This window comes from Pelodiscus sinensis, chromosome 9 (genome assembly GCF_049634645.1).
Source record: "Pelodiscus sinensis isolate JC-2024 chromosome 9, ASM4963464v1, whole genome shotgun sequence".
Lineage (NCBI taxonomy): Eukaryota > Metazoa > Chordata > Testudines > Trionychidae > Pelodiscus > Pelodiscus sinensis.
In genome coordinates this window covers 42,839,101-42,863,185 of record NC_134719.1, presented here as the reverse complement: position 1 = coordinate 42,863,185, position 24,085 = coordinate 42,839,101, and positions in this window count along the sequence as shown.

Genomic DNA, 24,085 nt, shown 5'->3' with positions numbered 1-24,085 from the left:
TGGGTTTATTTAAGTAAATATTGATTTAAACTGAAAAAAGGGGCTGAAATATTCCCCATGTTTCTCAACATCATCCCCCACATAAAGGCAATTCATCTTGCTAACCTACCTTCTAATGAGCAGGACCAGACAAGAAGTCTTTCTTCAGCATAGCAAAGATGTCACTAAAGAGTGACATATAGGACTTTCGTAGCATGCCAGCCTTAAGCAAAGAACTGCCCAGGAGAGGAGCTGAATCATAAATCGCCTGGCTGTCCAGGCCCAATCTGCTTCTGGAGCAGTAAAACACTTTTTGGAGCAGGGGGAGTGCCAGTTAGGTTAGGTCTCCTCAACAGTGAAGGGTCAGTTGCATCGGTGCTCTGTGACTTACCCCATAGACAGGCATGTCCTGGGAAGTGGATCTGGCCCCATATTTTAGGCTAGGATACCTTTCTAATGGACGAGCTTTCAAACTCTTTTCCTAATTCTGAACAGGGCTGATTTAAAAAAAAAATAAAAATCTGGGATTCAATCCAAAACCATCATGTTGGGCAGCTGGGTTGCAAAGCTCAAGTGTTTAATATTATCATTTGTGTCCAAATTCTATGTCATGTCAATAGTGGAGTATAGCCCTATTGGGAGATAGGCAGAAAAATAGAATCTAGAAATGGTATTTGTTTGGGAGGGTAAGTTAAACTGAAGAAGGTAATGTATCCGAACCAGGGAGTGCATGATAAAGGGAAAAATTCTCGTTCCCTATAGCCCTCAAGTTATGATCACTGAGCACTCAATCAGCATTAAGTGATTCATACTCAACAACAGGAGAAAACGCAGCACAAAAACGCATAAACTGGGGTCCCCCTGTGGCTGCAGTGTTGACAACATCCTCTGAAACTGTCCTGCTCTTGTTCTCTTTTCTTGGTTATTTAAGAATATGGGTCAGGCCCTTTTCCAGTTCCCAGGGCTTTTAGAGGTCCACTGGAGGAGAAAAGCAGTGGAGACACCAGATATGGCCAGAGCATTCAAAGCTGACAGCTGTGAGAGGCCACCGGAGGCCAATTAGTTCAAATTAGTGGCACCCAAGCATCTATAGTAATCTTATTTTGGATTTATAAGTTTGGAAATAGCTTCATTTCTCATGAAGAGCAGGAGTACAGAGTTTGAATTCTGTGGCCCCTTATTCCAGAATAATGGGCTTGGTAGCTGACACACCGCTTACAAATTCAACCTTGGTGGCGGGTGCGTGTGTGTGTGTGTGTGTGTGTGTTTCAGACTAAGGTTCTAGTGTAGACCATGTATAAATGTCTTTGGAACTTTTATAATAGCAGAGAGTTATCCTGATGGACTGGCCAAATTCCAACAACTGGGGAACAACAGGCTAGATCCTCTGGTGGAAAAGATCAGCCTAGACCAAAATTCACTCCAGAAGTTTCAACTGCACAAAGTATTCTTCACTTCCTGACTTATACTGCTACTAATAAATATTTATCACTGTTGCTTAAGGAAGTATATAACTGTACATTCCAAACAGCGTAAAGGGTATGCAGAGTTCATATTTACTTTGAATGTACACTACTGTTAATTACAATTCATATTAGATATTGCCTTGTTTTTGGTTGCTATTATAAAAGTTCCAAAGACATTTCTACATGGTCTACACTAGAACCTTAGTCTGAAACACATTGGATTTGTCTAATATTACTAGAAACACCATAATTGCTAGATGCTATTGTAACCCACACGCCTAGTATGGTTACTGAGTTCTGCAAATGGCACCTAGACCACTGCAACAGTTAAGATTAAGAGACCTCTAAGCACAGGCTGGGAGCCAGCTGGCTTTTAGCTCGGAGGATAGAGGCTCCTCTAGTCAGCTCCCGAGATCCCAGGTTCAAATCTGCCTTGGTGGTGGTTACACTATGATCTCTTTTTAAGGGAATAGTCAAATGTGAATATTCACCCTCCCCTAAACACTTTCTCCCTGTGCAAAATTCAACAACAAAAGAAATCAGGGTAATTTTTATTAGATTGGTCTCAACCAAAGAAGAGCATCTGCTGGAAATATTTTTTTAAAAAAAACATATTGACTGAGATACCATCTTTATGTCTTGGCAGCAAGATTATTTTATTCTTAACAGAGAAAACCGAAAGGCTAAATACTCCAAAGAGGAGGGTGTTCAAAACCAAACCCAGGCTCATGACCCAAAAGCTATCTCTTTAGAGTGCTTGCGGCTGAAATTGATTCAACAGGCTTTTTCACTTTCCTTGCCTTTAGTTTCCACTGTGTTGTCCTTTAATTCAATCATTTGAGGGCTTTTCAGGAAATCTCAAAGAGGAAGTATCCAATCTCTTGCCTTTCAATTTCTATTATTCCCAGATAAAATGCTTTAAGGTGCTAGTAAGGTTGAGAGTACATAGCAGTAACTTAAGGGTGAAAAATTTCACAATAATGTTGTTCTTTATATAAAAATACGGCCATTAAAAAGATATCCAATGTTAAGGCTGAACTTAGAAGAAACTCCAGCATTCTGAACTACTGATGCACATATAAGGTCATGACAAACAATTTCTACTCAGACACTGTAGCAAAGCTTTCAAAAGAACTAGAAATCCTGGGACAACTTGTGGCATATTTTTTTTGGGGGGGGGGGGGGGGGAGGAGGTGAACGTTTACCACAATTCATAGCATCAAAGTGGAACACCTGAGATTTTGTGTGTTAATCACAGAGATACATTAAAAGTATTGGATGGATCCTTAGATGGTATAAATGCTAATTTACACCAGCTAAGAATCAAGCCCATGTTATTCTAGAAATAACACAGTTTTAAGATAGCTGCTGCCATCCATAGGTCAGCATTGCCCCCTTTGGATCTTAAAAATTAGCAGAACTCATTATGACATCCCTAATTCACTAATGAACTAGTTCCCAACTATGTCTCTGTGTGTGTGTATCTCTCGCTCCTCCCCCCCCCCCCAACAGGTTCTGTGCAGGGCTCTATTCCAAAGCTCATTGAAATCAGTCAGTACGTCTACACAGTAGGGCTAAAGTCAGAATAAGCTGAACAACTTGTCAATTGTGTAGCTTAAGTCAAAATAGCTTAACTTGGCTTTTGGTGCTGTCTACACAGCAGGAAGTTGAAGGAAGAACACTCTTCCTTCAACTTCCCTTACTCCTTGTAAAACGAGTGTTACCAGGAGTCAGAGAAAGAAGTCCTCCAGATGCCATTATTTCAAAATAATGGCTTGCAGTGTAGACACATTCTTCGTTATTTCGGAATAATGTCAGTTATTCTGAAATAATGCTTCTGTGTTGTGGACATACCCCCAGAGCCCTAGATCTTGTCAAGATGTTTCAGGTAGATGTCATTTGAAATTTGTAAAACAAAATCTTTTTTGAGATAAGATATGGGGAAAAAAAAAAAAAGAATTTCCACAACATGATTAATGCATATTTTCTAGGAAGGACCATATCATAAGAAACAGTTTATCCGTATCACCTTCAATTTAATCAAAAGACAGTCGCAGTCACAGATTGCATATGCAAAATGTGAACTGAACAGACATTTTGGAAATTTTTTGAAGGGGAGGGAAGAAATCCAGAATTTATAATGGACAGCAAGTCTCATAAATAATGATGAGACTGCTACCTCTTCAGCATTCTCAGAGAAAAAGAGTCAATTCAAACACTTCACAGTATTCAGTTTCAATTTTACTTCAAGTCTGGTTTACTGGAGAGAGGTTTTATACTGTATCAATTTTATCCGAGACACACATGTCACTTATGGGGCTCAGTTTAGCTCCCATTGAAAATGCTGGGGCTTTGACCCAGGTTTCAGTAGGAGCAGCGTACAATTTAAACCTCTTCCCCCCAAAATGACCAACTTTAGTACTCCACTGTAAATTCATATCATAGCACAACTGAAGGGAAGTGGAGTGCAGGCTTCCAGACACACCTTTGTCCTTACTTGGCCCAGTTGTGGACTGGCCCAACTTGGCCCAGTTGTGGACTGACCCAGTTGTGGACTGTCTCTGAGCTTCACTTTCTGCCATCCAGGAGGGCGGTGAGGGCAAAAATGGCTTGTGCCACATATTGCTACCCTGATACTGGAGCTATATAGAGTGGCCTTAGGGATGTTCTCAATGATATTGGCCTGCCCAGGGCTCAAAGAAACCGATCCGGCACAAGGGAATTGTGAGCACTCAGGGCTTTCCTATGCTCTCCTCTTCTCCTTTCTGTAGACCGAGTGCCCTGCACAGGGGGCCAAGAATGAGGTGGCATAGAGCTTTCATGTGGAAGATAGATGAAGCTGCTCTTCTGGCTGCTTCACATTATCAAACTACAACATAGGATAGGATTGGAGCCTCTATTTCTAGCTTTCAGTAGTACTGTTGCTCTTGAGGTGTCTCTCTCCTAACCAACAGGTAGCAAAGATACCATATTATATGAGCACTATCGTGCCATAGAGACTCGATTTGTTCTTCACATTTCTTTCTTATCATTTAAATATAGATACCCATGTGTTGTGCAGAAGGGTTAGGTATAAGAACCCAGAACAATAGCACCTACACAGAGAGATAATATAAATATTATGAATGCATATAGTTATCAGTTTTAATAGTAGTAGTATTAGTATCACTGCAGTGCAGCCTAGAGGCATCAGCCAGGATTGGGGCCCCTTTCTGCTCGAAACTGACACATCTGATGAGCTAGTCCATGCCCTAAAGCTTTTAGAATCTAAGATAAATAATAGATTTTAGTTCAGTTAGAAACTTGGTCTTCAGAGATAAAGGGATTAATTAACTCACCACCACACATTGTCTCTAAAATTGACCTTTTGCTCAAATCCTTGAATGGCATATTAGAGAGCTCCCCAGATGGAAACTACCAAATCAGTTTCACATATTAATTCTTCTAATGCTGCTTTACTGGCTGCTTGTTAATATTGATTAAATAATTGTTAAACGATAAAGCAATCTTATGAAAATAAATATCTGTGCCCATAAACTTGATACCAGGCCATAGAGATGAATTGGAGTCACAGACAACTTCCACTTAGTATAAAACGGTCTCAATCCTGATGATCAGAGGTTATAAATACAAATGGTATCACTCTCTATCAGTGCATTTTCACTGACTATACCATATAATGGAGCTGTGCAAAGCTTTCAAAGTAGTTCCATGTCAGGTAACTTACATCTGATTTGTTCTTTATTATTCTTCCCAAGTTTGCTGAAGTTTAGAATCTTTCAAGAAGTCTGAATGTCAGATGTACCAGAGTTGAAGTTCAGATGTACTAGGGTTGAAATTCCGGATTCAGGCCATTGACCCATCTCCCTAACAAGAACTGGAACTTTCCATGGTCTTTTGCAGTCTCCCAGTGTGTTTAATAGGCTCTTTTTGCCTTCAACCTGTTGCTATGGTGTCTACAACTAGACCCTTTCATTATCTAAGGACATACAGATGACCTACATCTCTATCTTTTGGTTTAGGATGGCGGGACAGTAAGCCTTAGAAAATATTCCCTGATACCTCAGTATATTCTGGGGTGCATGAGGTCTCCAGGGTAGTGGGTAGTAAAGCTGGTGGTGACAGGGTTGGCAGTGGGATGTACAGTAGTGTTGATGTTGAATGCAAGTAGAGAGCCCACTATCAATCAATTTATTTGATTTATACAAAGGAGTTTAGGTTCTTTGCCAGTTTCCACAAAATATAAAAGATGGGAGAGCAAATCTCTGCTGCTCTGCTCTTAAGATAACTGGTAAGGGGGTTACAGCCAGTAAGACCCAGCAGAATATTGCAAAATCTATAGGAAGGTGTACTGGGGGGCTGGATGATCCAAAAAGCAAGGGAGATCCTGGCTCAGGGCATCAGGTGGAAGCCATGTGAAAACTGGTGGCTAGTAATAATCTCACAATCCAGCTACAACCTGTTAATCAACCTCATAGTACATTAAACAGTCAATTTTATCTGTTCATCAATCTTTCTCAAAATAAGATGGGAAAAACAACATCGCAGCAAGACAGCGCAGAATAATAATTAATATGCAGTATTAAATCTCTCATAAGTGAAGAGTAAGGAAAAAGAAAGCTCAGTCATTACATTGGATTTAATTTGCTGAGGGAAACAGCCTTCACACCTGAGCCACAGTCACAGCTTGGTATTCTCTCAATTAAATCCATGCTTGTCTAAAGCAATGAGAGTTTGGAGGACAAGATCAGGGCACATGCTAATGAAATTCCCTGCAGAACAAGGGCAGTAGGCAGAAACTATTACAAGGAAGGAATCACATAATCTATATTTAAAATTCTCTCTTAAGCAAGCATTATAAAATCTTATTGAATATCAGATGTGGGCCACAATATTGATAATATAAATCAGGCAGGATTAGAGGTTTCAGTTTATATACAGAAATACACAAAAACGATCTTGGGCATTTTATTTAAATAGTGAAATATCCATAGTCTGTAGATTTAAACATGTTTCATTAGATGAATCTACAACATATGTATAATTTCCAGTTATAGTACTTTTAAAAAGTTCACTTGCTCTTAACAGGGCACTGTCTCTAAAGGCTTTCTCATAAGATATGTCTATTTTGATTCTTCATTTTGTTGAAGACAAGTCTGATAAGAGGAAAAGAGCTGCTGCATTCCAGTACACAGCTATAACTGCAACTCTGCCCAACATAGACTGTGTCTTTGCTCAAGTCAAACTGCAGCATTAGGGCAAAGGACCACTGAAGCAAGTTCTTCAGCTAATCAATTTTTTGTGCCAGGTCATTACAATTTTTGACTCTGTCACTAACGGCGCATCTACACAGCAACCTTAGCTTATTTTTGGTGTATTTCAAAATAGCTTATTTCGTAATTTGGCTGATTTGTCAAATATCGAAATAACTCGCAATTCCAAGGATATAACTTGCAATTCATGGAATGAGGGTTACTGGGATGTCAGAATAAGCCACCAGTTATTTCAAAATCTATTTTGAAATAACAGGCTGCTTCAATAGACGCAGAATAGCTATTTCGGGAGACTTCTGGTATCCTGAAATAGCTCCGTGTGTAGACTTACCATTAGAGGTTGGAACTTCCAGAATTTTCAGAAACTTGTTGGCACTTACTATGGTGGTGGAAGTTAACTTAGTAAGACTGATCATAATGATTCTAAGCAAAGGAAAGAGTAAGAGCAATAGAATAAGGACAATGGATTTCAAAAAAGAAGACTTTAACGAATTCAGAGAACTGAAAGGTAAGGTCCCACAGGAAGAAAATTTAAGGAAAGAAGGAGTTCAGGGGAGCTGTTAGATTAAAGAAACAGCAGCAAACTATCCTGAGGTGAAGGAAAAATGGGAAGAACAGTAAGAATACAATATGGCTGCATCAAGAGCTCTTTACATTACCTAAAAAAATAAAAAAGAATGTGGAAACATGGAGAAGTTGTGATGAATATGAATAGAAGCTGTTGTGCTATTACTTCCACTATGTATCAAGCTAAATATAGTAAAAGCTGTAGAATACAAGCTAAATACAGTAAAAGACAGACCCAACAAAGAAAATAACAGAACACCACTAGCCATCACCTACAATCCCCAGCTAAACCGCTCCAACGCATCACCAGGGATCTACAACCCATCCTGGTCAATGATCCCTCACTCTCACACACCTTGGGAGGCAGGCCAGTCCTCGCCCACAGACAACCCGCCAACCTAAAGCAAATTCTCACCAGCAACTATACGCCACACCACAGTAAGTATAACTCAGGAACCAATCCCTATGTAAAAGACAGTCCCTATGTAAAAGAATAAACTGATACAAATCAGATATCAGGAATGGTAATATACAAAAACCCTGTAGGAGAACACTTCAATCTCCCTGGACACACAAGAGGCAGATTTTAAAGTGGCCATTCTGCAACAAAAAAACTTTAAAAACTGACTTCAAAGAGAAACCGCAGAGCTACAATTCATCTTCAAATTTGACATGGGGGCTGTGTCTACATTGGCACCCCTTTCTGGAAAAGGGATGCTAATGTAGCACTTTGGAATAGGCAAATAGGCATTTGCATTAACATGGCTGCCGCTTTTTTCCGGCTTGGAGATAAGCCGGAGAAAAGCGCCAGTCTAGACGTGATTCTCCGGAAAATAAAGCCTTGAAAGTAGGAATAAGAGATCCTCCGGAAAAGGCTTTATTTTCTGGAGAATCACGTCTAGACTGGCGCTTTTCTCCGGCTTATCTCCAAGCCGGAAAAAAGTGGCAGACATGTTAATGCAAATGCCGCGGGGGATATTTAAATCCCCCGCGGATTTGCCTATTCCAAAGTCTACATTAGCATCCCTTTTCCGGAAGGGATGCCAGTGTAGACACAGTGTATCATTTTAGGATTAAACAAAGACTATGAATGGCTAGCCAACTAGAAAAGCGGTTTCTTCTTCCTTGGTGTTCACACATCCATATCAGCTGCTAGAAGGGGGCCTCATCCTCCCTGACTGAATTGACCTCGTTATCTATAACCTTACTCTTGATTGGAACTCTTATGCCTGTATATTTATACCTGCCTGTGGAATTTCCACTACATGCATCTGACAAAGTGGGTCTTTGCTCATGAAAGCTTATGCTCCAATAAATCTGGTAGTCTATAAGGTGCCTCAGGACTTCTCGTTGTTTTTGCAAATTCAGATTAACATGGCTACCCCTCTGATACCAGTAAAAGCTTTATCAGGAATTTTACCATCTGGAAAGCTCTGTAAACAGTCATTTCTGATGTTCAATAGGGTCTAGTTGGCTAGCAGGCTCGCTACCTGACTCTGTGTGACTCCTCAGAAGTAGCGACATGTAGAAGACAAAATCAGAAAAGTTAAGAAACAAAATGAGTTACACCTAGCAAAGGACACATCTACTATATGTCTGAGAGAGTTTGTCTGTTGGTTGAAGAACTCGCCCTAAACAATAAAAGCTAGGGTCACCAAATTTGGAATGCAGCTTAGTCTTATAATAATTTAAAGCAAGGTAAGCATTTGGTTGTACAGTGGGGCAGGGAGGAAGGGGACACTAAAGCTTGCCACCTCTGACATTAAGGCCTTACAGAGTGAGGCTGGGCATACAAAATGAAGAGGCATCTCTGAAATTGTTGGCCTTCATCTTTTAGAGATAGGAATTAAATCTGATACTAAGAAAACAGGCTGATTATCAAATAAAACTCACAAAGACTGACACGCAGTTTCTGAGTACATAAGAAGCATGTTGTACTAGGTTATTTCACCCAAATCCCTTACAATTTTAAATACAGATTTTTCTATATTTCTCTAAATGGCTCCCTGAAGATCATCAAGCAGAAGGCACACTAGAGGCAGTTCATGGCTGGAGGAAAGCTCATTAGAACATATGCTCTGTTTCTGCCCTTGAATAGGACAGTTCTGAAAACAAATTATATAAGGTGATGGCAGAAAATTAAAGTCCCAGTGATAAATTTAGAAAATATTCTTCTAGAATCACTTGACAATGCATTGAAGAATAAGTCTTTGAAAGAAAATATATGCTTTTAGTAGTTTCAGAGCTGACCCACCTTTTATAAAGGGCTAAAATGTCTATGCTTTACAGTAGACATGGAGAGACTTTCAATAAGTTATATCATTTTAAAGATATACAGTGTTTTTTTGACATTCATCTTTCTAGGTCTAGAGATGATGTGTCCAATTCTGCTTTAAATTAAATTGAAAACCAGGTTAAATTCTGTTCCAAATTCAACTGATATACTGTATATCCAGAATAACGTTTTGATGTCAATAGAGCTTCATTTTTGTTGTACCATTATAACTATGGGTAGGTCTACACAGTAGTGTGTACCTCAAAATAAGCTACGCAATTTGAGCTATGCAAATTGCATAGCTTATTTTGAAATTTGAAATTTGGTGCAGTCTACACAGTGCTACATTTTGAAATAAATTGCTATTCTGGCATTTTCCTTAATCCTCGTACAATGAGGCTAACAGGAAGCCAGAATAAGAAGCCTATTATTTTGAATGTATTTCAAAATAAAGGGCTTCTTGTATAGACAGCACAGAATGCTATTCTGGGATAACAGACGTTATCCCGAAATAGCGCCACTCTGTAGATGAAGAGAAGAACTTAGCTTAATGAGGTATTAGGAAGCAGGGTGGATTTTAAAAATATAGAAGGCAAATTTAAGGTTTGGTTGATGGAGTAAGGTGGGTGGAGTCACAGGAATGATGAAGGATTACATGGCAGCAGGGAAATGGATGGATTCCTTAATGTTATAGATGAGGGATAGTGCATGCTGGGTGCTTTCGGGGGGAGAGAGGGAGGGAGGAGGGAGACTGGTCAGTCAACTGAAACTTGGAGAAAACTGAATTTTTGCTTTAAATTTTACAGCATTTGTATTATTTTTGTACTTTTTACACCTAAATATTTCATCACCTGCCCAGCTACAATTAAGTTTTAAAAGGCTGTGAAAGTTTTTGTAAACAAGACTTAATCTTGTTTTCTGAGTATTAGCTAGACTACAATGAAACACACACAAATCTCAAAGCTTTAAAGCTACTTTTTGTTTTGGAATAAAAAAAATCGTATGCTACTTATAATGAGTGCTATTGGAACTTCTATCTGGTATGTGAAAGAGATGTTGGCAAAACTTTGTGATGTATAAAGAAATTAAAATGAGGCAAAGTTTGTTTCATTTGCTTATGTTTGTTGTTAAGCTGTTTCTGATTAACATATCTTATTTGTCTGGTCCAGTGCAAAAATAAACTTTAATGTTAAAATATAACTAGTGTGGAAAGCTCTTATGACACTTATCTCTAAGTTTGCAGCTGATACAAAGCTGGGAGGGGTTGCGACTAATGTGGAGGATAGGGTCATAATTCAAAATGATCTGGACAAATTGGAGAAATGGTCTGAGGTAAACAGGATGAAGTTTAATAAAGACAAATGCAAAGTGCTCCACTTAGTAAGGAACAATCAGTTTCACACATATAGAATGGGAAGCGACTGTCTAGGAAGGAGTACAGCAGAAAGAGATCTAGGGATTATAGTGGACCACAAGCTAAATATGAGTCAGCAGTGTGATGCTGTGGGGAAAAAAGCAAACATGATTCTGGGATGCATTAACAGGCGTGTTGTGAGCAAGACGCGAGAAGTCATTCTTCCACTCTACACTGCGCTGGCTAAGCCTCAGTTGGAGTATTGTGTCCAGTGATGGGCACCGCATTTCAAGAAAGATGTGGAGAAATTGGTGAAGGTCCAGAGAAGAGCAACAAGAATGATTAAAGGTCTAGAGAACATGACCTATGAAGGAAGACTGAAAGAATTGAGTTTGTTTAGTTTAGAAAAGAGAAGATTGAGGGGGGACATTCTAGCAGTTTTCAGGTATCTAAAAGGGTGTCATAAGGAGGAGGGAGAAAACTTGTTCATCTTGGCCTCTGAGGATAGAACAAGAAGCAATGGGCTTAAACTGCAGCAAGGGAAGTTTAGGTTGGACATTAGGAAAAAGTTCCTAACTGTCAGGGTAGTCAAACACTGGAATAAATTGCCCAGGGAGGTTGTGGAATCTCCATCTCTGGAGATATTTAAGAGTAGGTTAGAGATGGGATGGGCGAGGCAGTATTTGGTCCTGCCATGAGGGCAGGGGACTGGACTCGATGACCTTTCATTTCCTTCCCGACCTAGTATTCGATGATTCTATGATTCTTCCATCTTTGTGTTTGGACAAGGTACTGATTGCCATTTCCTGTTCAGGAGATTCCCTTACAGTTGTCACTTTTAATATACTATCTTCCACTGCAAATATCATTTTACGATGTCTTTGGCACATATAATTTCACAGGAATGACAAAAAAAAGAAGCTAAAATTTTGTTTTTCTTGGAAATTAATGTACATTTCAATGCAGCGTTCTATGCATTTTTAAAATTAGGTCTCTTGATTGATGCTCCCACTTTAAGATCTCATTTCAGTTGAATTGTACCTGACACAATGTATACCTTGTAGTATAGATAGCGAGGAAATGCAATCCAAAGACCTTCTCATTCCTACTGATAATATTAGTTTCCCATATTAAAGTAAGAGTATCTCTAAAACACACACAACATTCTGAATTGGTATATGACCTCTAGCAAGCCCCCTCATCTTACCTACTTCATACACTCTGTGGGGAATAGTGCACTCAAGTATAGATACATTAAGTACATTTGTATGATTTATGATTATTATTACAGCAATACCCAGAAGCCTAATCAAGATCTAGGCCACATTGTGCTAGGCATTATACAAACATATTCAAAAACAGTTTCTGCTCTGAAAAACTGATGATATAAGAAATGGGATTGTGCAATTCAACTATTTTAACGTTCAAACCAGTATGGCACTTTAAGGACAGGGGCTTCAGGGGAGGTGTGGATAGGCTACTGAGCTAAAAGATTAACAATATGAGGGTTCTACTCTGAAAAGTGACTATGTAAAATAACCACCTAGATTTTCATGTTTATTGCCTCCACTTAATCTCCATATCAAAACATATCAGTTTATAAGTGAAAAGATTTTTTTGTAACTGTCAGGCCTGTAGACTCAATCTAAATTCAGAAAACCAAGCTTGCATAATTACCAGTAATGTTGACACAGCTCATGTGTTTTATGTGTGTAATTAATTCCCCAATCAAGCCAAGTACTTAAGCAGGTGCTTATCTGTAAGCAGAAGATTAATAGTACATACAGAGGCTCTGCTTTAGCATAGCAGTTGAGCATGTATAGGTACTTATGTTTAAATACGTGAGATTTAAATACATGCTTGAAGTTAAGCATGTGTTGATGTGCTTTGCTGGATTTGAGTCTTAAGGCTCAGAGTAAAGATTCCATAATGGAACCCTACTTAATAATTCAAAACAGGATGTGCAAACAAGAAAGAGTCAACGGACTCTCTTGAAGTTGTATGGGTTCTCCAATATTAACAGGAGTAAAAGAAGTAATAAAACTTAAGTTTAGCCCTAAAGCAAATCTAACTCAGAATACTCAAGAATAGACCCTGTGTGTGTCATCAGACGCCATTGTTATATACTGCAATAACTTTCCTGACCATAATTGAACTCTGCAAAATATGTTAGTAATCTGATTTACTCCATTGTATGTAGAATAGTATCTATCTCATTTCAACCAGAAAGGACACTGTCTGAATGACCTGCTAACCTGCATCCTACTTCAGAAGACATTCAAATCTGCACTTGAAAGGGAATCCTCTGAACTGGCATTCATGATAAAATTCAACACTCTCCGCAGGGGAATTAACAAAGACTCCAACTATCTTACCCATTACAAAGATAGCTTCCCCAGTTATCACCTCTAATACTCTTAACTCACAAACATTTCCCCTTCCCCACCTCTAATATCATTAACTCACTGGCATTCACCTTCCTTGGCCCCCCCCCCCCACATCCTCCTTCTGTTCTGTAATGTGATTTGTCCTTTTCATGTGTGTTCATTTTTTTTTAAATTGTATCCTTTGGTATATATGGTTGTGACTATTTTCTTCCATTATTTGATCTGAGGAAGTGGGTCTGGCCCACGAAAGCTCATCATCTAATAAACCATCTTGTTAGTCTTTAAAGTGCTACATAGTCCTGTATTTTGTGACTTACTCCACATTTCAGTGTATGATGCTCTAGCCACATAGGATATCAGCATTCCATGTTAGATCATTCAAATGAATAAAAGGTCATTGCAAATAAACTTGATGCTTTATTAAAGGAGAAGAGTGGAGTATCTGTCTTCCTTTTCTTTTGAACATCAGTGAGAATGGTGCTGCATCCTGAATCAAAGTGTGAAACTGAAAAAGAGCTTAACATTTTGCTTGCATCAGAATTTCATTTTAGCTACACTGATCAGCATTGCATTTACAGTGATACCTTGAGACATTATTTCAAAGTTTGTAAACAAAATCTTGTTTCGTCATGCCTCACCTGAGTTCAGCAAAACATGTTCTGACACATAAAAAACAGGCTAGTTTAAAATAACCAGAATACTTTCATGAACATCACACATAATGTGTCACTGATATTAACATACAAAATGTAGCCTTTTGATTAATTTAGGGTGCAAAATTCACTTGTCCCTAACAACACATCACATTGAAGGTTGGGTTTGATTTACTTTTTATGCTCCAAATGCTTATACCTACCTATTTCTGAGACCATATTACATATTGGCTGCATCTAGACTGGCATGATTTTGGGGAAATACTTTTAACGGAAAAAAAATTCCTTTAAAAGTATTTCTGCCAAAGAGTGTCTACATTGGCACGGATGCTTTTGTGCAAAAAGTGCTTTTGTGCAAAAGCATCCGTGCCCAGTACAGACGCGCTTTAGCCATCGGGCTTTCTTACACAAAAAAATAAGGTGCCTGTCTACACTGGCCCTCTTGTGCAAGTATTCTTGTGCAAGAGGGCTTATCCCTGAGCGGGATTGTCAAAGTATTTGCACAAAAAGCACTGAATTCTTACATTAGAACATCAGTGCTCTTGTGCAAATTCAAGCGGCCAGTGTAGACAGCGTCTGCTTTTGCGCAAAATCTTGCCAGTCTAGACACACCCACTATGTCTATATTTGCCATTTCTGCTATGTATTATGAGGCTTAAAAATTGCCATAAGCATTTGCACAGACAGAAGAATCTATATACAATGCAGTTAAGGAAGTTGGCATGGTTTATCACATGACATATGTTACTAAATCTTCTGACCCCGGTTTACCCACCAATGTTAACTTTTATTAAGCCTAATGTGGTCTTATGCTATTACTTACATCAAGCTAAATACAATAAAAGCTGTGTTATCAGGAACTTTACCACCTGAAAGCTCTAGAAAGTGGCATTTCTGATCTTCAATAGCATCTATCTGGCCAGCAGGTTCCTTACCTGGCTCTGTGTGGCTGTCCAGAAGCAGTAACATGTCCTGCTGTTCTTAGGTGGAGGAATGTCCATTGGGCTCCAGGTCCTGCCCTGGCCTCATCCTGGGTGCTGATTCCTATGGGTGGAAGCAACACACACAGTTGTCTGGCCACAATTCTGCCTAGTAGTGTCAGAGACTTACTGCCACTTACAGGAAGCTGCCCAAGATGAGCACTGCCCAGATCCTGCACCCCAAAACCTCTCTCATACCCCAACCCCTCTGCTTTAAGCCCCCTCCCTAACTACATCTCCCAGTCTTGAACCCCCTCTTGCACCCATACTCCCTCCCTCTTAGTGAACTATCATTTTTGACTTACCGGAATTCCCTTTCCCACTGCCAGATAACAAAGCTTTTACTGTAGCAAGCTTTAGAGTCACAGAAAAAGATAATTTTAAAAGAATCTTTTAGTTTCTTTTGATTTTTACCACTTTCATTGCAGGTTTAGTGGCATCGGCACTAATTTAACAAGCATCTCAACTTTCTAAGATATAAATAAACTGAGGTCATGGGTTATAGGTCAGCAAAAGTAAGTCATCACCTCTTGCACAATCTCAAATAAAAGAGTTTGAGAAATTAATTTCTATTTAGATTAATCTTTTTGTTTTGTTCACTAAAATACTTGGCTGGATTAATTTCTTTGTGGGGTTGCAAGGTAGCAGGAGAGAGGGGAAAGAAGTACTACTGTGCACTAATTCCTCACTTCTTTATTCAGGAGCCAATATTTTTGTATGTCTACTTTGAAGTTGTTCCATCTTCTCCCTAGGAGTATCAACTGTTGCTCCTATGGCAACCTTTCATCCTTTAACTAGGAGGGCAGGCTGCTATTGCTGTCAATATTGATCACAGTTCAGCCAGCAGGAAATACTTTTAACAGCTGTAAAATTTTCTGTCTCTCTCACTTGTCATCACGTGTGTCATCTCTCATATATGGCCACTCTCAACTCACCCAACGAGTGGGAAACTTCAGGTTGTTCTTTGAACTGGTATTATGCTCCACCCACCTCTCCTACTGGGCCAGGTGGTTCATTTTATACAGCCTAAATCTTGCTACTCTGCTTCATGTAATTTATTATGGACTTTTCAGTTACTAATTGGTTTTATGGATAGAGTTTTTTACATTTTTATTTTTAACTTTTTCTCAGTATTTTGATCATACCTACAAAATATTCACACTGCCTTTGTTAAGACTTTTATCACATTTCTTCCATCTTTGCAGCAGAATCTTGTGTCTGTACAAAATTAAAGCAAGTCAAAGATCATCTTTAGGTGATCATGGTGGATCAAGTTATATGTCAATGTCAGACGCAGAATAATGATTCCTATTCCAATTTCAATAGAAATCAGATGTACTTCTGTGCAAAGTAGAATTTTCATGCAACTCACATTTTTCTTCTATTGATTTCCCATGCTAGCATCCTGTTTTATTGAAAGTATCATCCCCACCAATTGCAAAATGTCATCACAGTTTACAAAATATTGCATCCTCTTCATCACTGAATTCTATTCAATTAAATGCATCATGCCAACAAACTTTAAAACTGCGGAGCTTTCCAGAGGAAAGTAATGTAGGACAGGACATTTCAATGGTTTTGAATGTGTTTCATCCCAATTAGGTAGATTAAGATGGCTATTACTAATAGGCAGCTTGTCAACAACTGAAAAGAACTCTGGTGCTGCTGAATATCATTCATTTTTGATGCAGACCATCTTAGATAATTATTTAGTCAAAATCAATGATCCAGCAGTTTGTATGACTTCATGAAATGTTGTAGCAGCAAAGAGAATAGCTTTTGATCACTTTCTATGTGAAGAGTATATTCGTTATGACATTTGTTGAAAAAATCATCTCACTGAGACCCCAATTCTGCTGTCTTGCCCATGCCCAGTAATAGCTTACTCCACAAGTAATCCCATTCATTCCCAGGTGTCTGCGCAAAGAACAAGGTATGCGAGTGAAGATGGCAAAATCTGGGCTCTAAGATAGAATGACTTTGCCTCAGGTTAAGTCAGAAGGACTTTATTTAAATTGTCTTTTTTGAAATTCTTTCTCAAGAAAGATTCAGCAAAAAGCCAGCTGGTCTTCAGAAGCTTATTCAAAACCACATTTTCTTCCACCTGGCCATAAGCTGTTCAGTGACTGTGGAGTGCTTATATTGAGTTGTCCTACTTCTCCAGCACCTAATGAAAGAGAATTTTTTACTTGGGGCCCTTGATCTGTAGAACAAAAGAACAAATTTGTCAGGAGTGAAATTGCAAAGAGCCTCTAAGCTGCATAAATATCATGGTGCTTGTTGGATTGATGGTTGCACCGTGTTGTCATATCATCCTGAAGTTATGTTGTCCCAGCATGTGACACTGCAAGATACAAATTGCAAGACAACATCAACAGGATAGTGTCCCATGACTGTTTTTGTAGCTATATGATTCCTAGAGACACAATAAGTTAGAATCACTTGTCCATTGAAATTGCTTTCTGCCACTCTAAGCAGCTTTGATGATAGCTTAATTGACCAATGGAGGATTCATCTGCTAGCTCCATCAATACTTACTAGCCAGGATGGATAGGAATGATGTTCTTAGCCTCTGTTTGTCTGAGGCTGGAAATGGGTGACAGGAGAGGGATAATTTGATGTTTACCTGTTCTGTTTACTCAGTTTGGCATTGGTCACTGTCAGAAGACAGGACACTGAGCTAGATAGACATTAGGTCTGACCCATTATGGCCATTTTTATGTTCTTATGAGTGAGAAGGAATGAAGTGTTCCTTTCTCCTTGATTCTGGATGAAGGGAGGAGAAAACATTTTCTTCCTCTCCCTCTTTCCTCCCTTTTTGTCTGCTTGAAGGGACAGAGAAGGATCCCAATGCCTCTGAACTGCTACATGTCATTTGGCATGGAGTGCTTGAGAGGGAAGCAATAGGCCCGAGGGACCCAAGTGAATTCACTTCCTGAATTTGCTCTTTCTCCTTGAGCAGGCAGTAGTGCACAAGGGGAGAGGGCTCAGGGCAGGGGGTGCACAGGATTCAGGACAGGAAGGGCTCAGGGCAGGGAGCTTGGAGGGAGGCTTATTGGAGCCATCCGTGGCAGCAATGGGGCACTACTCCGGTTGCAGCTCATCCTGGGGGCCTGAGGCTGTGCTCCTCCTGGGAGGCTGCCCACTCTGGCCAATGGCTCTTCCCGGTGGGATGCCGCCTGGTCTTCCCTGGTTGACAGCTACTTGCAGGGAGGGGGCTTGACTGGGCTGCCTGGACACCTGTCTGCCTGGCCTGCCTGGCCCCTGGTGACTCCTCACTGAAGGTGAGGGTGGGGCTGGGAGTGGGCTTCTTGACCCTGGCCTCCGGGCCAATGACTGGCATCAAGGAGAGTCCTGGCCCCAGATATCTACTCTCATCCTAGTGTGGCTGCTCCCCTGTGGTCACTCTGCAATATAGCTGACCCAATGCTTGCTGCCCACAGTGGTCGCCCCGCAGTATAACTGTGCAGCCCAGCCCAGCCCAGCCCATCAGCCCCCTCCCTTTCCATGTGATGGAAAACAATTGGATTCTAAGTAAATCCCATTTTCCTGACCTCGCTTTAAGTTAGGCTAAGAGGAAGCTGCATACCACATTTGGTGGTCCTAGCTCTTACTGATTAGGACCGAAGTGTGCAATAATTTTGATGGGGGGGGCCACTCCAAGATTTTGGAAAGTGGTCTAAGGCTGCACTCTTCCATGATTTTAATGGAGAAGGCACAGGGCCTGGGAGGGAGACGGAGTGAAAAAGGGAGCTTGGGGTAAGGGATTGGGGTACAGGAGGAGGTGTGGGCTCTGGGAGGAAGTTTGAGTAAAGGAAGCAGTTGTGACCTGGGACATTGGGCTGGGGTTCAGGGTTTGGTTTGTGACCTAGGGCAGAAGATTGGGTTGCAGAAGTTTGGGTTGTGACCTAGAGCACAGAGTTGTGACCCTGGGGTTCAGGATCAGGGAGGGAGCATGGGTTCAGGAGAGGGGAAGAGGGTTTGGGTTATGTGGAGTAGGGGGGGCAGGCTCTGGCCAGGAAACTTACCTGAGTGACTCCCAGCCAGTAGCCCAGAAGGGTTCTCAGTCAGCTTCCCTACCTGCCCCACCCCCACACAGGCTTCAGGGGCCATGTGCATCTGAAATAAGAGCCTGAAGAGAGGGGGGAAGGGTGCTCTGTGTGCTGCCTTTCAAACAGGCAGCTCCCATTGGCCAGAAATCGGTCAATGGAATTGTGTTGGGGGTGGGAGCAGCAAGTGAAGCATGACTCCTCCCTCCCCAAGGCTCACAGCTGAGAAAGAGAAATGGCTGTGGCAGCTGCTTTTCTGAGTTGTGTGTGTGTAGGGGGGAGGGCGGCCGAGGTTCCTTGCTGTGTCCATGGTCTGGATCCAGTGGCTTGGCCGGCTGGATCCAGCCCCCGGGCCATGTTTGGCTCAAGCCTGGTTTAGAAGGAGTTCATACACTAATGGACTCACAGACTGATGCACAAACTCTCTAAAATATATAGATTTACATTATGACCAAAATTCTTAACTTAAATGTAAGCACTGAAATCTATATTCATACAGTAGGAGTTGAAATTTTTCAGAAACTCTGAAAATCAGGCTTCCTATTTGATGTGCTGAAGAATTTTTTGGTGCCTCATTTGGGAACTTGATTTTAATAATTGTGACATGTACCTTTGGGTCCAATGCTTCTTTAATGCCCTTTTTGACTGACTGACCTTTTTCAGATATTAGAAAGGGAAAGTGATGTCTCCAGCAAAGTATAGGGAGAATCTGAGTCAGAGTTTCCATTTCACAATGAAAATAGAACACCTCCCATCAGCAGCCTATGCTGGTGCCACACAAACCTGTACTGGCGTAAAAGTGTTCCCTCCTAATACAATGCTCCATAGGAGGCTGGTGTCAACAATACCCCTGTCCTCCCTCTGGATGAATCCTTCCTAAATTGCAAGGGAGGGATAGGACTGTGACCAGCTTCTTCTGAGTGTTATCTATCAACCTGCCTTGGTGAGTCTGGCTCTATATATCTGTATTTAAACATCACATTTAAAAGGGAGATGATTAAGACATGAAGTTTTTCAATATTTTCCCCTTTAAACCAGTTCATTTTACCCAACCAGTAATAAAAGCCACATCATCTTTGCGGGAGAAACAATTTTTATCCTCTCTTCCCTGTTAGTCCAACAGTCTGATACTAGTGATAAGTTCTAATTCTGATCCTGCACATTGAATTATAATTTTAAAATAGGGCATCTATTTTGACTTAAAATATTGCATCGAAAGGCACTCAATCCCCTTGGTAGTGTTTTAGATAAATGCAAGTAATTTTCATTTGCATTGGGAGCCAGCACTTAAGAGTGATGCTAGAAACCTAGGGCACCTGAAGACATATTGAAAGGGTTTAAGCACCTCAGACAAGTGGTGTACTTGCAAACAGCTCTATGACAAACGCTGTATGAAATGGATATGAAAAGTCACCAAGAAAGAGTTGCAAAAGTGATTTCACCCATCCCTGATTAGAACAAAATAAACTGTAAATAAAGTTACATAACTTCATTAGAGTCTCCAGTATATTAACCCTCCCCAATAAAAAAGGTTTAAGAATAATGCCAAAAAGTGTTTTCTTTATATATTTATCCTCGTCTGCTCTCTGGTTTTCCTTAAAAATGTTTTTTTATTACACTCCCATATCATTATAATAATATTAATAACTACAGTGTCCTGATATTAATGGGTGAGATCATCTCTTCCCACAGCAAAACCTGTGCAATCATGTTCAGGGGGTGGTATTTGCACCCCATTCACACTCCCATATAATAGGCTCTGAGACCTGTCTCCCACATCCTGATGGATACAAAGAGATGCCTGAGATACCAAAAGTATTAGCACAGAAGCCCAGTCTACACAACAGTTGTGTTCCCCATTGGCTCTGTTCTTGTTCCCTGGCAGCTCAGCCATGATGGAGCTGGGTTACCAGGTCTTTTATGATTGTTCCTGGTGCAGATGCACCTGTGAGAGGGTGTAAAATATCACCCCATCATTTTATCTTACACCTGTCTAAAATCTTGTAGGATTTTTGCCCCGGAGCTGAAAATAAGTGTTATATTTACATACTACCTAATAAGTAAATTTACACCACTTATGCCAGTCTGAGTTTGACCAATCAAAGTAAAAGTGACTTAAATAGGCAAATAGAATCAAATTCACTCCTGGTGAAAGTTGGTGGTGTTACAACAAAATCATATAAATATAATGTATTTGAACTGTGTGTACAGATTATGTACATTGAATAATCTATTAGCATATTTATTACACTGCAGTATTGTTCATAAATGTGTAGGTTCATTAAAGTTGTTATACTTCAGAATGTTTCCTGACTGAAACTCTTAAAGGCAAAACATTATTGATCCCATAGAACAATAATAAATTTGGTACATAGATTTTTAACTTTCTGGCTCATAATATTTCTGTGACGCCCACAGAGGTTAGATGGTAAATTCTATACCCAAATTTACCTCCATGGTTCCTCCCTCTACCTTTTTGGGAAAGATCACAAAGGTATAGTTATGTTCTTGGTTAAAAGGGTAGCTTTACTTACATTACAGAGTCCACACATAGAACCAAGATTTTTGACAGAGTTTTAGTGAAAACTCTTTGATAGCTTCCTTTGGCCAAAACTCCCCCAAATCCATTTTAAAATAGTGTGTACAGAAACTCCTCTTCTTTTCACAAATTGTGAAGATCAAGACAGGAGAACCACCCCCACATATATTTTTAGCTCCCAGAAACATCAAAATAAGCTCATGTGTCAGCCTTCAAACATTGTATCAGAAAAGCTTTACAGGAACATTTCTTACATTTTTCACCAATCTGAGAAAAACATTTTCAAAGGGTATGGGAATAAGATTACTATAATTTTGTTCCTTGCTACATGAAATTCTTTAACTGAAAGTTGGTTCTGAATGTCTTTTTGTGATGGCTTAGAGGACCAGTGGCTGGTGAGGGACTTGACACTCAGAAGTGCCCTAGCTCCAAACATTCACTCCTACATTGCGGGGTATGTTTATGTTAAGATGGCAGAGCAAATTTGTAGCAGTGTAATGGGCAGAAAACAAATACAAAGAGGAGCAATGGTTCTGCAGCATGAATCCCTCAAAAACCCCTTCCAAAGCTCATACATTGGTACTTGACTGGGTTAAGTCTCCACAGGTTGCGCAGAGATATAGTTGGGTTGGCAGAGGAGAAATTAGGAAGATGATGTCTTTCTATAGTATTGTTTCCCCTTTAAATTGCATGTGGAGGATTTGATAGGGTTAGTTTTATTTTATGTTCTTTCCTGACATTGGAAACTTCCCTGAGGTTGGAGATGGGAGGTAGTGACTGTACAGAAGCGCCTGAGGGACTTGACACTCAGAAGTGCCCTAGCTCCAAACATTCACTCCAACATTGCAGGCTATGTTTATGTTAAGAGGGATGTCCCACTAATCACATGAGAGAGCTAAAGGAAATTCCACATGTTGAAATTCTTATTCCTGGCCCTCCCTTTAATTTTTTTTGGTAATGGACACTCTGGACTTTGAGACTATGTGTACACTACACCGATCTATCGGAAAAAGGTATGCAAATAGTGCTTCGCAATTTCTGTACCATTTTCTGATAGTTTTTTCAGAAGAGGCTTTTCCAAAATTTGGCCTGTCTACACTGGCCCAAATTTTGAAAAGCCTCCTCTTTTGGAAGAACCCTTCTTCCTCATGGAAGGAGGAAGACAGGGCTTCCGAAAGAGAGCGTCTGCTCTTCTGCAAAAAAAACCAAACCAAAACAAAACAAAAAAACCCAACACCAAAAACAGAAGAGCGGCATGTTCCTCTGGTATCCTGGAAAAACCCTGAAGTATAGACATAGCTTGAGAGAGTCAGCTGTTTTGGTCCTATATATCTCAGAACTAAAACTGGATCAGCTGTAAAGTTGGGAGGTTGCTGGGGAAGAAGAGAAAGGTTGCAGTCTTTTGGGAAATCTTTTATATGATGCTTTATATAATCTAGTTCACATGTCTGCGTGTAACTACAGTACATGCTGAAACACTCATAATGGCAACAACTCTGCACTTGTTCTACACAGTTTTAGAATTCCTGCCCAGCCACTGTAGACACCATGGGCCAGATTCTTGGCCACTGTAAATTAGCATAGCTTCTCTGAAGTCTTTGGCGCCATGCGAATTTTCGCCATTTCAGGACATTGTCAGGGCCCACTGTTCTCAAAACTGGTCCTGCCAGGATCTCCGCAGCAGCCTGTTGCCAAAAGCTTTGTTGAGACACATGAAGCCCAGCCCATTATGAGGCTTCACACAGAGAGAATCCCAAAGTAGCTAATTAGCCCCACTTAAGTCAGTAGCAAGCACCTGAAGGTGCTTGAACAACTGAGCTCTAGATGTTGTGCCTTCATTTCCTAGCACTCTGAATGAGTTGGCCCTCCTGGTGTCTGGTATGGATCCTGACGTGACATGGCTTGACTACGGTCCCTGATTCTGATCTCCAGTTTGTCTCTTGCTCCTGATCTCCTGGTATTTGCACCCAGATGATACTTGACTCATGTCTTGTGGCTGTGGAGACTGGTTCTGACCACAAAGTCTGATTGCTGATGGTTGATGTGCCCCTAAATATAATTCCCCAAACTCCCTGGAACATTAATTCCCCTATAAGCCCTAGCTTTAGTAGGTAAGTTGTCTTTTGTCTTCCTGTGTGAGTCATCAGCTACTTCATGCCCTCTTCCCTCCCTTAGATCTTTCCCAATTGAAAAAATGAGCTCTCTGGTACCATTCTGTATCATAGTGATATGATACCTGACCACTTCCTTGTTTCAGGTTTCAAAGACAACTTATATAGGACAGTTCTCCTGAGTGGAGAAATCACTCATCTTCTAAAACTACTTACTTCCCTTTCATCTTGCTCTCCTTAGTAAATTCATGGTGTGAATCATATGAGCATAAACAAAGGTAAATTTTAAACAGCACCACAGTAGGTATTGCACTAATTTAACCACTCCCCTGAGAGGTAGGGTTGTTTCTCAGCCTGTCATTATAAAGGGAAGCAACACCATATTCTAAAATAACTTTCTGTAAACCACAAAGCAATTTGTACATAAGTGATTCTAAGAAAACATCACTTTA